At 44.7% G+C, this 11,653-nt stretch overlaps 1 long non-coding RNA gene across 1 annotated transcript; it reads left to right on the forward strand.

Annotated features, from left to right (window-relative positions):
• The first annotated feature begins 5,963 nt into the window (after positions 1-5,963).
• Positions 5,964-11,405, forward strand: LOC310702176. The gene is made up of 3 exons (XR_014523325.1): positions 5,964-6,027; positions 7,938-8,155; positions 9,323-11,405. It is a non-coding gene; the product is annotated as an uncharacterized lncRNA (long non-coding RNA).
• Positions 11,406-11,653: the final 248 nt, after the last annotated feature.

An 11,653-nucleotide genomic window follows, 5' to 3' on the forward strand; every position in this document is an offset into this window, starting at 1 on the left:
AAGTGAGGTTACAGGGAACCAGGCAGAGGGCCTTTCAGTGGTGGTGCCCGCCCTGTGGAACGCCCTCCCATCAGATCAAGGAAATAAACAATTTTCTGACTTTTAGAAGACATCTGAAGGCTGCCCTGTTTAAGGAAGTTTTTAATGTTTGATGTTTTAGTGTGTTTTTAATATTCTATTGGGAGCCACCCAGAGTGGCTAGAGAAACCCAGCCAAATGGGCAGGGTATAAATAATTTATTATTATTATTATTATTATTATTATTATTATTATTATTATTCCACCAGGATGTTTTCCCCAAACCATGCCCACCCACCCATCAGCTGATGCCACTGATGTATGAGGAACTAGGGAGTCAATATACCGTATTTTTCCATGTATAAGACAATGTTTTTTGCTTTAAAAAAGTCAATAATTGGGGGTTGTCTTATACAGGGATGGTGAATGCACAGGGGTTTAAAAAAATACAACTTAGCTTCCTGCGGCTGCCGGGACTGGCTTAGGTGGTCTCCCCCCGCCAAAAAAAAAGCTCAAAAACCTTTGATGATCTGCCCCCGCACATGCCCCCCCCCCCCGCTGCCCCAGGCACTCACAGGGGTTGCCGGTGCTTTGAATATTCAATAAAATATCAAACTTGTTCTGTCTGATGTTTAAAATATTGCTTTCTTAATTTTGGGGTTCAAAAAAACAGGGGTTGTCTTATATACGGGGGCATCTTATACACAGAAAAATACAGTAGATCAGTCAGTAGAGGATGAGACTCTTAGTAGGAATGTGGCCTTTTCAGTCACTTGGGAGAAAGAGTTTTAGGGCAGAGCAATATTGCAAGATGCAAGGACTTCACCCTCTCCTCCACAGTGACCTTCGTGGTCCATTGGCCTTACCGGAGAGAAAGATCCAGGCTTGCAGCTTCGCCTTCTTGGTTGTAAAGTTAGGAGAGATCGCATCGCCTTGTCCCATTACATCCACCTGCCATGGATGCTTTAGCTGAGGTTCCTGCATTGCAGGGGGTTGGATGAGATGAGCCTTGTGTCCCTTTCGATTGTATGTTTCTATGATTCTATAAAACAACACACTGAAAGGGTCTCACCTCGAGGTCCTGGAAGACTTCTCCTGTCTCCTCCATCCCAGCTTCTAACGGGGGACTTCTGGGTTTGCACTCTTCCATGACTCTCCTCTGAAAAAACAACAACAGAAGCTGAGAGTTAACATATGGGCTGGTGTGGTGATCTGAGGGAAAATTAATGAGTTGCCAGAGAGAATCAGACCTAATAAGGACTTCCAATATGGCAGGTGTGTCCAACACGTCGGTTGCGATCTACTTGCTGATCACGAAGCTGTTCTAGGTCAATCGCTGGGTGTTGTAGGCCAATCTCCCCCAAAAGCTCATCAACTCTGGGTCATCCTTCCCCCCAAAAAACCCCCAGATCACTGCCAGTTTTGTTTTTTTTTAATACTGGGAGTAGATCGCAGTTTCTTGGGCGTTGGACCTGCCTGCAATATGGTACGCTTTGCATACAGAAGGTTGCAAGTTCAATCCCCGGCATCTCCAGGTGGGGCCGGGGAAAGTTCTGTACCTAAAATCCTGCAGAACCCCTGCCAGTCAATGTAAACAGTTCTGAGCTAGATGGACCAATTGTCTAATGATGATGATGATGATGATGATGATGATGATGATGATAATTTATTAAATTTGTATAACACCCTTCATCTGAAGAGCACAGGGTGGTTCACAAGAACAAAATACAAAATGAGAACATAATACATAATAAAAATGATAATAAAGATCAGTAACCCCCTACCACAAATACAGTTAAAAGGCCAAGTGTGCTGATCAACCAAAGGCCTGGTTGAAGAGGAATGTCTCCACCCCCATCGATCAGCCCGGACACTGAGGTCCAGCTCCGAGGGCCTTCTGGCGTTTCCCACCCTGCGAGAAGTGAGGTTACAGGGAACCAGGCAGAGGGCCTTCTCGGTAGTGGCGCCCGCCCTGTGGAATGCCCTCCCATCAGATGTCAAGGAAATAAACAACTATCTGACTTTTAGAAGACATCTGAAGGCAGCCCTGTTTAGGGAAGTTTTTAATGTTTGATGTTTTATTGTGTTTTAATATTTTATTGGGAGCCACCCAGAGTTGCTGGGGAGACCTGGCCAGATGGATGGGGTATAAGTAATAAACAACAACAATAATGCTGGTAGCCCCTCCAGGTTGCATATATGTGTAAATATGGAGTGCTGTGTAACAATATAACTGTATTTAAAGCACATGACTACCTCCCCAAGAATCCTGGGAACTGTAGTTTCCTTATCACAGAGCTACAATCCCCAGCACTCAAAACCAACTACAGTTCCCAGGAATCTTTGGGGGAAGTAATGTGTTTTAAATGTCTGGTAAGGATCTGCCCTATTAATAACGTGCATTATTTTCAATGGTTCTGTTCTGAGTAGAACTCATAATGGCTACAGCCCACTGTCCAGGGGATGCTAAAGATATGAAAATGCCTTGATACAAAATCAGGTGGTTTTTTTTGTCATTGCATACAACACAAAGTTATATGGAGTAAATAAAACAAATGGAAAATAAAGAGAAACCAAACTCTCTTGTGTTCAGTGGGACTTACTCTCAGGTAAACATGAAGCTGAGGCTCCAATACTTTGGCCACCTCATGAGAAGAGAAGACTCCCTGGAAAAGACCCTGATGCTGGGAAAGATGGAGGGCACAAGGCGAAGGGGACGACAGAGGACGAGATGGTTGGACAGTGTTCTCGAAGCGACCAGCATGAGTTTGACCAAATTGTGGGAGGCAGTGGAAGACAGTGGAAGACAGGAGTGCCTGGCGTGCTCTGGTTCATGGGGTCATGAAGAGTCGGACACGACTAAACGACTAAATAACAAACATGTGTAGGGTCACAGCATTACAGTTTGAAAGCTTATGGTTTCACACCTTATGACATCTTAATGTTGGAAGGACAATTCTGCCCATCTTTAGTGATCCAGAGTTCAAAGGGCAAAAAGCTTCCCTCACCACCTGGGCTTCCACTGGGGCACAAATTTCCTCCTTTTGTTAACTCACCAAGATCCGTCTCCAGCGTCAACAGAGGGCCCCAAAGCAGCACCCACTCCAAGAAGCATGGGGTGAAATGCATTCAAAGGAGCACCCAATGAGTTAAACATCAGGAAGGGAAAGGCAGAAGCGAGAACTCAAATTTGGAGCGCCTTCCTGGGTGAATCCTGTTCTCCCGGCAGCTCTTCCTAGGGGCAAACCAGCCACTGCAAGAGAGGCAGTCATGACTTTCCTTTTTCCTCCTCCTAAAGCTCCTTTCTCATTTGCTCATTAAAATGGGAACCAGCTGCAGGTCATTTGTATGGAGTTTTCAGGGGGCTTGCTGGGAATTGTAGTCTTAAGGAAGAAGAAACTTTGGCAGGCAGGAAGAAACCGTCTGAACTGAAAAGAAACTGCTTAGGTTTCGTTTTCATTTCAATGTGAAGGATAACTTCACATTGTTTTCTTGCTCAGCTAAAAAGGATGAAGAATGTAAGAAAATGGTTTGCTGAGAATCAGGAATGGTGCTGTTATAAATCACCCCCACATACCCCACATGAATGGATTTGTTTAGCCCAGTTAGACAGGCAGCGTCACCCAATGGATAGTTCATAGCTGTCAATGTTTTTCCTTTTTAAAGGGAAATTCCCTTATTCCGAATAGGATTCCTCGCAAGAAAAGGGGAAAGTTGACAGCTATGGATAGTTGCAAGGGAGGGGGAGACAGGATCTTGCCCTAATTCGAACAATCACACCACACTGGCTCTCTTATTCAACTGAATGCCAATTAGGGAGTTCTCTGGGTTGGCAAGGGCTGCTGGGGATTGTAGTTCTCATAGAATCACCAAATCATAGAGTTGGAAGGGACCCCAAGGGTCATCTAGTTCAACCCCCTGCAATGCAGGATATCAGCTAAAGCATCCATGACAGATGGGCATCCAACCTCTGCTCAGAAACCTCCAAGGAAGGAAAGTCCACAACCATGCATATTTTTATACAGTGGTACCCCGGGATGCAAATGTGATCCGTTCTGGAGTCCTGTTCGCATCCTGAACAGAACGTAAGACGTGATTGCACATCTGCGTGTGCGCAGGTCGCGTTTTGCTGCTTCCGCGACTGCGCGTGACACCATTTTGACTGTCTGCGCATGCGCGAGCGGCGAAACCCTGAAGTAACATGCTCCGTTACTTCCGGGTCGCCGCAGAACGCAACCCGAAAATACTTATCCTGAAGCATATTTATCCCGAGGTATGACTGTACTCCTCTGACATCTCCCATGCCCACGCTCAGAATCTAATTTGAAGTTTATATAGAGATCTATACATTTATAAGATTTTTTAAATCCTGACTTACCACTTTTAAAAACCTACAAGGAAGGCAGGCCTTTGTCTTCCTGCAGGTCCACCACATATGTCAGAATGTTCCCTAACAGTCCTTACATTTCCAACCTTTAATACATTTGTTATAAGAAAAACTGCTCCCTTTCCCTTATGGGGTATTCCAAAGCCTGTATAGAGTCCTTAAGTGGGTTCCCTATCGGTAGAAGAAAATAACAGAGGCCAACCGTAGTAAGCCTGATCTTTAGTCAAGGAACTGTTGCAACACGGTCCCACTCACCACATGCAGGAGGGAGGAGAACCCAGAACAATGCTCTGTAAGCCCTTATACAGACTTTTGAAATTGCCCACCCTGTAGCCCAAGACCCCCCCCCCAAAAAACCCCATCATACATACATCACAGAAGGAGGCAGTCTACAGCAGAAGTCCTGCCTGCCAGGATACCTGATAATAGTCACTGATTGCATTACCTGGGCAACCTGGCCATTCTTTTGTGATGGTTACTTTAGCTCCTGAATCCAGCTCACAGGCTCACCCTTTTCATACACAAATGTGCCCTTAAGACAGGATTTGCAAGCAAAAAGACAATGGGAAGGCTTTCCCCATTTGCCTCCCTTATTGCAGAGGAATATTTAAGGTCATTGGGAGAGTCAAAATGGCTTCAGGACTGCTCTCCCATACTATTTCAGACACATGGTTCATATATTTAGATATGTGTGCATTTATGATTATTTATTCTATATTTGAGATCTTAAAATTCTTATAACACATTCTTGTACCTTTGAGCTAGCTTCTCTGTGGGTCTTTTTTGATATCTTTGAGCCACAACTTCTAATCCCCTTGATCCTCTGCAGGGATTGGCTGAGGGGTTTTTGGAGAGCAGCAACATCTGCAGGGCATCACATACACCCGGGACAGGGAGCCTGTGCTCTCCAGATGTTGCACAGCCACTGCTAAGGGATCAGGGGACTTTGGAAGTCCAACAACATCTGGAAGACTGCAGCTTCCCAGTTGCTGAAAGTGAAAATAATCCATATATAGAGGTTTATTGGAGTGGGACAAAATACCTCCTGAGATGGGTGCAAACCTGGTGTCCACCTACAAGAAACGTCTGACCTCTGTAATTGCCAGCAAGGCTTTTGCAACCAAGTACTAAGTCATCTTTTGCAAAGGGATCACATACTTATTTCACTCATTATAATGCACGTCAATTTCTGACTTTTGTCTTCTGGGTTTGTGGGGGTTTTCCTGTTGTTATTCTGTCTCTCACAGCTACAACAAACCTACCATTAAAATTATGGACTGGTCATTTCTTCCTCAGAGGGCAAACGGGCAAATTTAGCAGGGGCTCAAATACTCCCCACCCCCCCTCACTGTATTATATATATTTCCCAAATCTGCTTTGAACTGAGCAAATGCCCAAGGGGCAGAGCGATCACCCCTGTTCACACCTCCCAGGAGTCGCCTTGGGAACAGAGCCTGGATTCCTAGAAAGGATTTTGACACGTAGGTTTCTGTTTCGAATGCGACTCCCTTGCCGGAAACGACGTCACGAACAGCTGCTTTTGAAAAATCCCCGCTTCCTGTCAGCTCTCTCTTTTTCTTACAGCGTGGCTGAAGCTGGATCGTGGATGCTCGCTGGGCTCGGTGAGGAGATCACGGGTGAACTTAGGGGAGGCTTATAGTGTCTGCAGAGAGACGGGAAGCAAAAAACTAAAAGAAGAGGCGGGTGTTTATTTCACTATGAAATAAAGTCAGAAAAGCCTATTTCCGAATTAAAGATTAAGATAGTGTGGGTGCGTGTTTCCCCCCTCTCTTTTCCTTTTGATTCTTTTGCTCTTTTTACATATTAACTTTGTTTGGGTTTTTTATTGCATTATATGTTGGAAACCCTTCATAAAATCGATTTAAAAAGGAAGGAAGGAAGAAAAACATATGACTTTTTTCAGGATTTGAAGTTACTGGGGGTTTGGGAAGCTTCCGCGCACCAATAGCAACATATTTTAAGGTGATTCCAGAGCAGAGACTCTTTCTACAGATTTCTGGTTTTGCACCGCGAGGTAAAAGGGGAAATTTCAACGGCGGGTCTAAAGCGCCCCTTCAAAAGGTTTAATCTCCTTTGCAAGTTTCCTAGCCTGGTGTGGTGGTCTCTGTCCCCCGTCTTTTCAACTTTTGATTTCCCCGTTCCCCAGGATGTTACAAAAGTGAGGCCGAGAGAAAGAAAACTTTTATCAAAATAAGGCACAGGGTTGGATTTTACACGGAAAGCTGTAACTGAGAATGGGAGTGTGCCTACCCAGACATATATTTTAATACGAAGTTGTATTTTACCATGTACATTGAGTACAACTCAAACTGGTTGAGTTTCTGGAGGAGATAGCTATTGAGACTGTGGTTATGCTCTGCCTCCAGCTGTGCTTTTGAATATCAGTTGCTGAGAATTGGGAGAGAGTTTCGGTTGCATTCAGTTCCCGCTTGCAGGCTTCACACTAGAGACAACTGGTTGTCCCCCTGTAAGAACAAGGGACCCTCTTTTGGCATTAAGTGGTTCATAAATAATCCTAAGAGATGGACCTTTGGTCTGACTGAGCAAGGCTCTTCTGGTGGTCAAGATATTTTTGTAACGCGAGCTGCCCTAAATTGAGTAAATGATGTTTTAGTCTTGCATCTAATCACAGTCACTCTTGTTTTCCCCCTGCTTTCCTTACTTCTGCATTGTTTCTGCGAGGTGACCCATGGCAGATCAAAACCCCACAGTTCACTTCTTGTGGAAGTTGAGGATTTTTAAGGGAGGCCCATCTCCTACTCTCCTTTTTTATATATATATTTCAAATTAAAATTTTACAGAGATATATCAAACATAAATCATAAAAACAATATTCCAGGGAATCTCCTGGGCTTCCCTCCTCCCCTTTGTGGGTCCTATTATTAATCATTTCTTCCTGCACCTTTTATGACAGCCCAAACCTATTACCTCTTCAATTTTGTCCAGAATTAACCTTAAACTACAAGTGATATTGCAATCCTACTAACAATTTTAACTGTTTACAATGGTCTTTAAGATAAGTTATAAGTTTTGCCCATTCCTTATTAAAATTTTGGTCTTCCTGATTACTGACTCTTCTGGTCATTTTAGCCATTTCAGTGTAGTCAATTAACTTCATCTGCCATTCTTCTCTGGTAGGAACTTTATCTTCTTTGCAGCTCTGGGCCAGTAACATCCCTGCAGCTGTGGTCACGTACATAAATAGTCTTTTCTGCTCCTTTAGGATAAAACTTCTCTGTTTTATCGTGTTTTTAATATTCTGTTGGGAGCCGCCCAGAGTATATTATTATTTATTATTTTCCATTTCCCACCTTATCCTTGTAGAGCAGGAGAAGGGCAGCTGAGACTTCCTCTGAAATAAATGTGGTGTCTTTAAGAACCTTTAAGGTTCTTCCCCAATATATAAAAATATATAATCCAGTCGTGGAATAAGGATGCTTATTGAGGGCTAGATTGGACCCAGCACTATTGCTCTGCCCTGAAAGGTCTCCTTTCTCTTTCACTCTTGGAGATGGCATCTCAGGTGGCGGCTGTGAGCTCCTCCCCATGTTATGTCGAGAGGAGGCCGCTGTCCTCTGAAATCCAGCAAGGAGATGGTGATGAGAAGGCCTCCCTCTATCAGATCCTACTTGAGCTCATGGATGCTGTGAATCGCCTTCCTGAGCCGAACCTCAGCTGGATCTCCTTCCTGCCCTTCAGGAAGCTCAGAGGCTCCTTGGAGCCTGCAATGTATGTACTTTATAACAGGGGTCCTCAAATCTTCTACCCTTCAGAGTCACTTCAGATGGCTGAAAATTCCTGAGGCCCACCTGACACAAAATGACAGTGCAGGGGCAGAGCTCATCAGATAACCACTGCTATATGGAGGCAGCGTGTAGTGCAATTGGGTGCAAATGACTGGCATAATTGTCCGTGGATACCTAATCCATCTTTGGGCATTTGCTAAATTCTCTGCCTTGCTGTTTTTCCCTCTTGTGGCAAGGAGTTCTGTAGGTCAGCTTCCTGAAGTTAAGTACAGCCATTTGCAAGTATCCTTCCTCATCCCCTATACTTTGTTGACTTCAATTTTTAGGGTTGTAAGTTGTTTTTAATTGTTTTTAATATTGCGTTTTGATGCTGTATCTGTCCCTTTGACCTTTGAGTGAAGGGCAGGAAATAAGTAAGTAAATAACATTCTCCTTTCACACTCAACCTTATTTTCCTTCAACCAGCTCCCATTGCCAGTTCCTTCCATCCTTTGGCCTCGGCCCAGTATACCTGAAGGAGTGTCTCCACCTCCAATGTTCAACCTGGGCACTGAGGTCCAGCTCCTAGGGCCTTCTGGCAGTTCCCTCACTGCAAGAAGTAAGGTTACAGGGAACCAGTCAGAGGGCCTTCTTGGTAGTGGCGCCTGCCCTGTGGGTCACCCTCCTGACAGATGTCAAGGCAATAAACAACTATCTGACTTTTAGAAGACATCTGAAGGCAGCCCTGTTTAGGAAGTTTTTAATGTTTGATGTTTTCTCCTGTTGGGAGCTGCCCAGAATGGCTAGGGAGGCCCGGCCAGATGTTGCTGTTGTTGTTGTTGTTTAGTCGTGTCCGACTCTTCGTGACCCCATGGACCAGAGCACGCCAGGCACTCCTGTCTTCCACAGCCTCCCACAGTTTGGTCAGACTCGTGTTTGTAGCTTTGAGAACACTGTCCAACCATCTCGTCCACGGTCGCCCCCTTCTCCTTGTGCCCTCCATCTTTCCCAACATCATAAATTATTATATTATTATATTATATTATTCCTCTTGAATTCACTTCTTCCTCCCGTATCAGCTCCCCTCTATTACCCTCTTCTTTCCTGTTCCGTGTTTGTTACTTTATTATTACTATAGTAAATACTTTACTTTTCTCTCTCTCTCTCCTAGAGGAAGTTGTGGATGAACCAGTTTCTTCTGGGGAGGAGCCAGAAGCCCCCAGTGAAGACACAGATGCCCACAGAGAAGGGAGATCCCGTAAAAGTTCAGAAGTCGCAAAGGGTAGCTGTCAGAGCAAAGGCCTTGCCCAACATCTACTTGGGGCACTGCTGGGGCTTGGCCCACATCTGACGGCTCCCTCAACGATAACCTTCTCTCCAGAACCTGGCTCCTTTAGAGGACAGTGAGGGGCAGAGGCATGGGACTTGTATAACTGCCTGCATCTGACAGAACAATGGGGAGGAGAACTGGGATGCTGTGGAAGCATCCAGCTTTTCAGGATTCCTCCAAGTGAATACCTCTCATTTCCTTGGTGTTGCTTCCGGTGCAAGACCCATTGAAGTGAATGAATATGACTAATTGGGGCTTGTTGATTTCAGTGAGCCTACTCTTGAGTTCAGCTTAGCTGCACAACGCTTGAAGTCCCTCCTTATCGCTTACCTCTTCTAGGAAGTCTTTGGCCTATATGCACAGATACCTTTCTAATTAAGACCAGGGTTGTTGTCATCGTCATCTACCCTTCTCTCAAAGGTCCCAGGGCAGGTTAGGGCATTAAACCACCCTCCCATCATATGTCAAGGAGATAAAGCACTACACAACTTTGAGAAAACATCTGAAGGCAGCCCTGTTTTGGGAAGTTTTTAATGTTTGACGTTTAGTTTTTATATTCTCCTAGAAGCCGCCCACAGTGGTTGGGGAAACCCAGCCAGGTGGGTGGGGAGCAACAACAACATAATTTATTACTTATACCCTGCCAATCTGGCTAGGTCTCCGCAGCCACTCTGGGCAGTTCCCAACAGAATATTAAAAGCATGATAAAACATCAAACATTAAAAACTTTCCTAAACAGGGCTGCCTTCATATGTCTTCTAAAAGTCAGACAGTTGTTTATTTCCTTGACATCTGGTGGGAGGGTGTTCCACAGGGCGGGCACCACTACTGAAAAGGCCCTCTGCCTGGTTCCCTGTAACCTCACAGGGAGGGAATTCCCAGAAAGCCCTCTGCGCTAGACCTCAGTGTCCGGGCTGAACGATACGGTGAGAGATGCTCATCAACAATGTATTCCAGGTATATGTATTTGGAATAATCACCTGCCTCTATTTGAACCCTGTTCCTCCTTATTAAATTTATTACCCGTTCATCATCATCAGGTTCCAGGGTGGGTTACAATTTAAAATTCAGTCTTAAATTCAAGTTGAAGCAGATTAGAGACACAGTAATATTGGTGGGGCCCTGAAAACAAACATCTCAGGTGTCTAAAGGTGTGGGGAAGGTTGAGCCCTTCAGATGTTGTTTAATTGCACCTCCCATCATCCCTGGCTGTTGGTCATGCCTCCTTCTGTTTCCTTGCATCTGTTATAGATTATAAGCTGTTTGTGCCAGGGATTGTCGTACCTGTTCTTTGTAAAGCCCCATGTTCATAGTGCCGTATGACTGCTGCTACAATTGCAACAATAAAATGATCAAATGCATTTAAGACTAAGCTGATCTTCCAGGGCAGTTGAGGTGTTATTTTTTTGTTTTTATTTTGTGCACTGGGTGATGTTCACAATTAATGTGGAAGCTCAGGCACCACCCAACACTTATGCTGGTGCCGGAAACCCAGAAGTGTGTGCTGGGGGAAGAGCCATCGGCTTGTGAGGATAAGGAGGAAGTCATAAGTCATAAACTGCCTTGGTCCAGTATACCTGAAGGAGTGTCTCCACCCCCATCGTTCTGCCCGGACACTGAGTTCCAGTGCCAAGGGCCTTCTAGTGGTTCCCTCGCTGCGAGAAGCCAAGTTACAGGGAACCAGGCAGAGGGCCTTCTCGGTAGTGGTGCCTGCCCTGTGGAACGCCCTCCCATCAGATGTCAAAGAGAACAACAACTACCAGACTTTTAGAAGACATTTGAAGGCAGCCCGGTTTAGGGAAGCTTTTAATATTTAACAGACTATTGTATTTTAATATTTTGTTGGAAGCCACCTAGAGTGGCTTGGAAACCCCAGCCAGATTGGTGGGGTATAAGTAATAAATTATTATTGTTCGTAGTAGTAGTAGTAGCAAATTCTGCAAGGTGAATGTTTCATCAAAGCATTGGCTGCTTCTGTGTAACCATCACTTTATTTGTAGGGCGACCTTTGCACAAATAAATCATGCTCAAAGCAGTTTACAACAAAGTATCATGAAATCAGCAATTGCAAGCATGGTTTCATAATACTGTAGCAACAAACTTGAGTGGACATAACAGCATACAAAAAACAAGGAAACAGCACTACTGTAAGTGTAGCCACATTGCACCTTC

Source organism: Podarcis liolepis, assembly GCF_965112155.1.
Source record: "Podarcis liolepis genome assembly, chromosome: 2".
Lineage (NCBI taxonomy): Eukaryota > Metazoa > Chordata > Lepidosauria > Squamata > Lacertidae > Podarcis > Podarcis liolepis.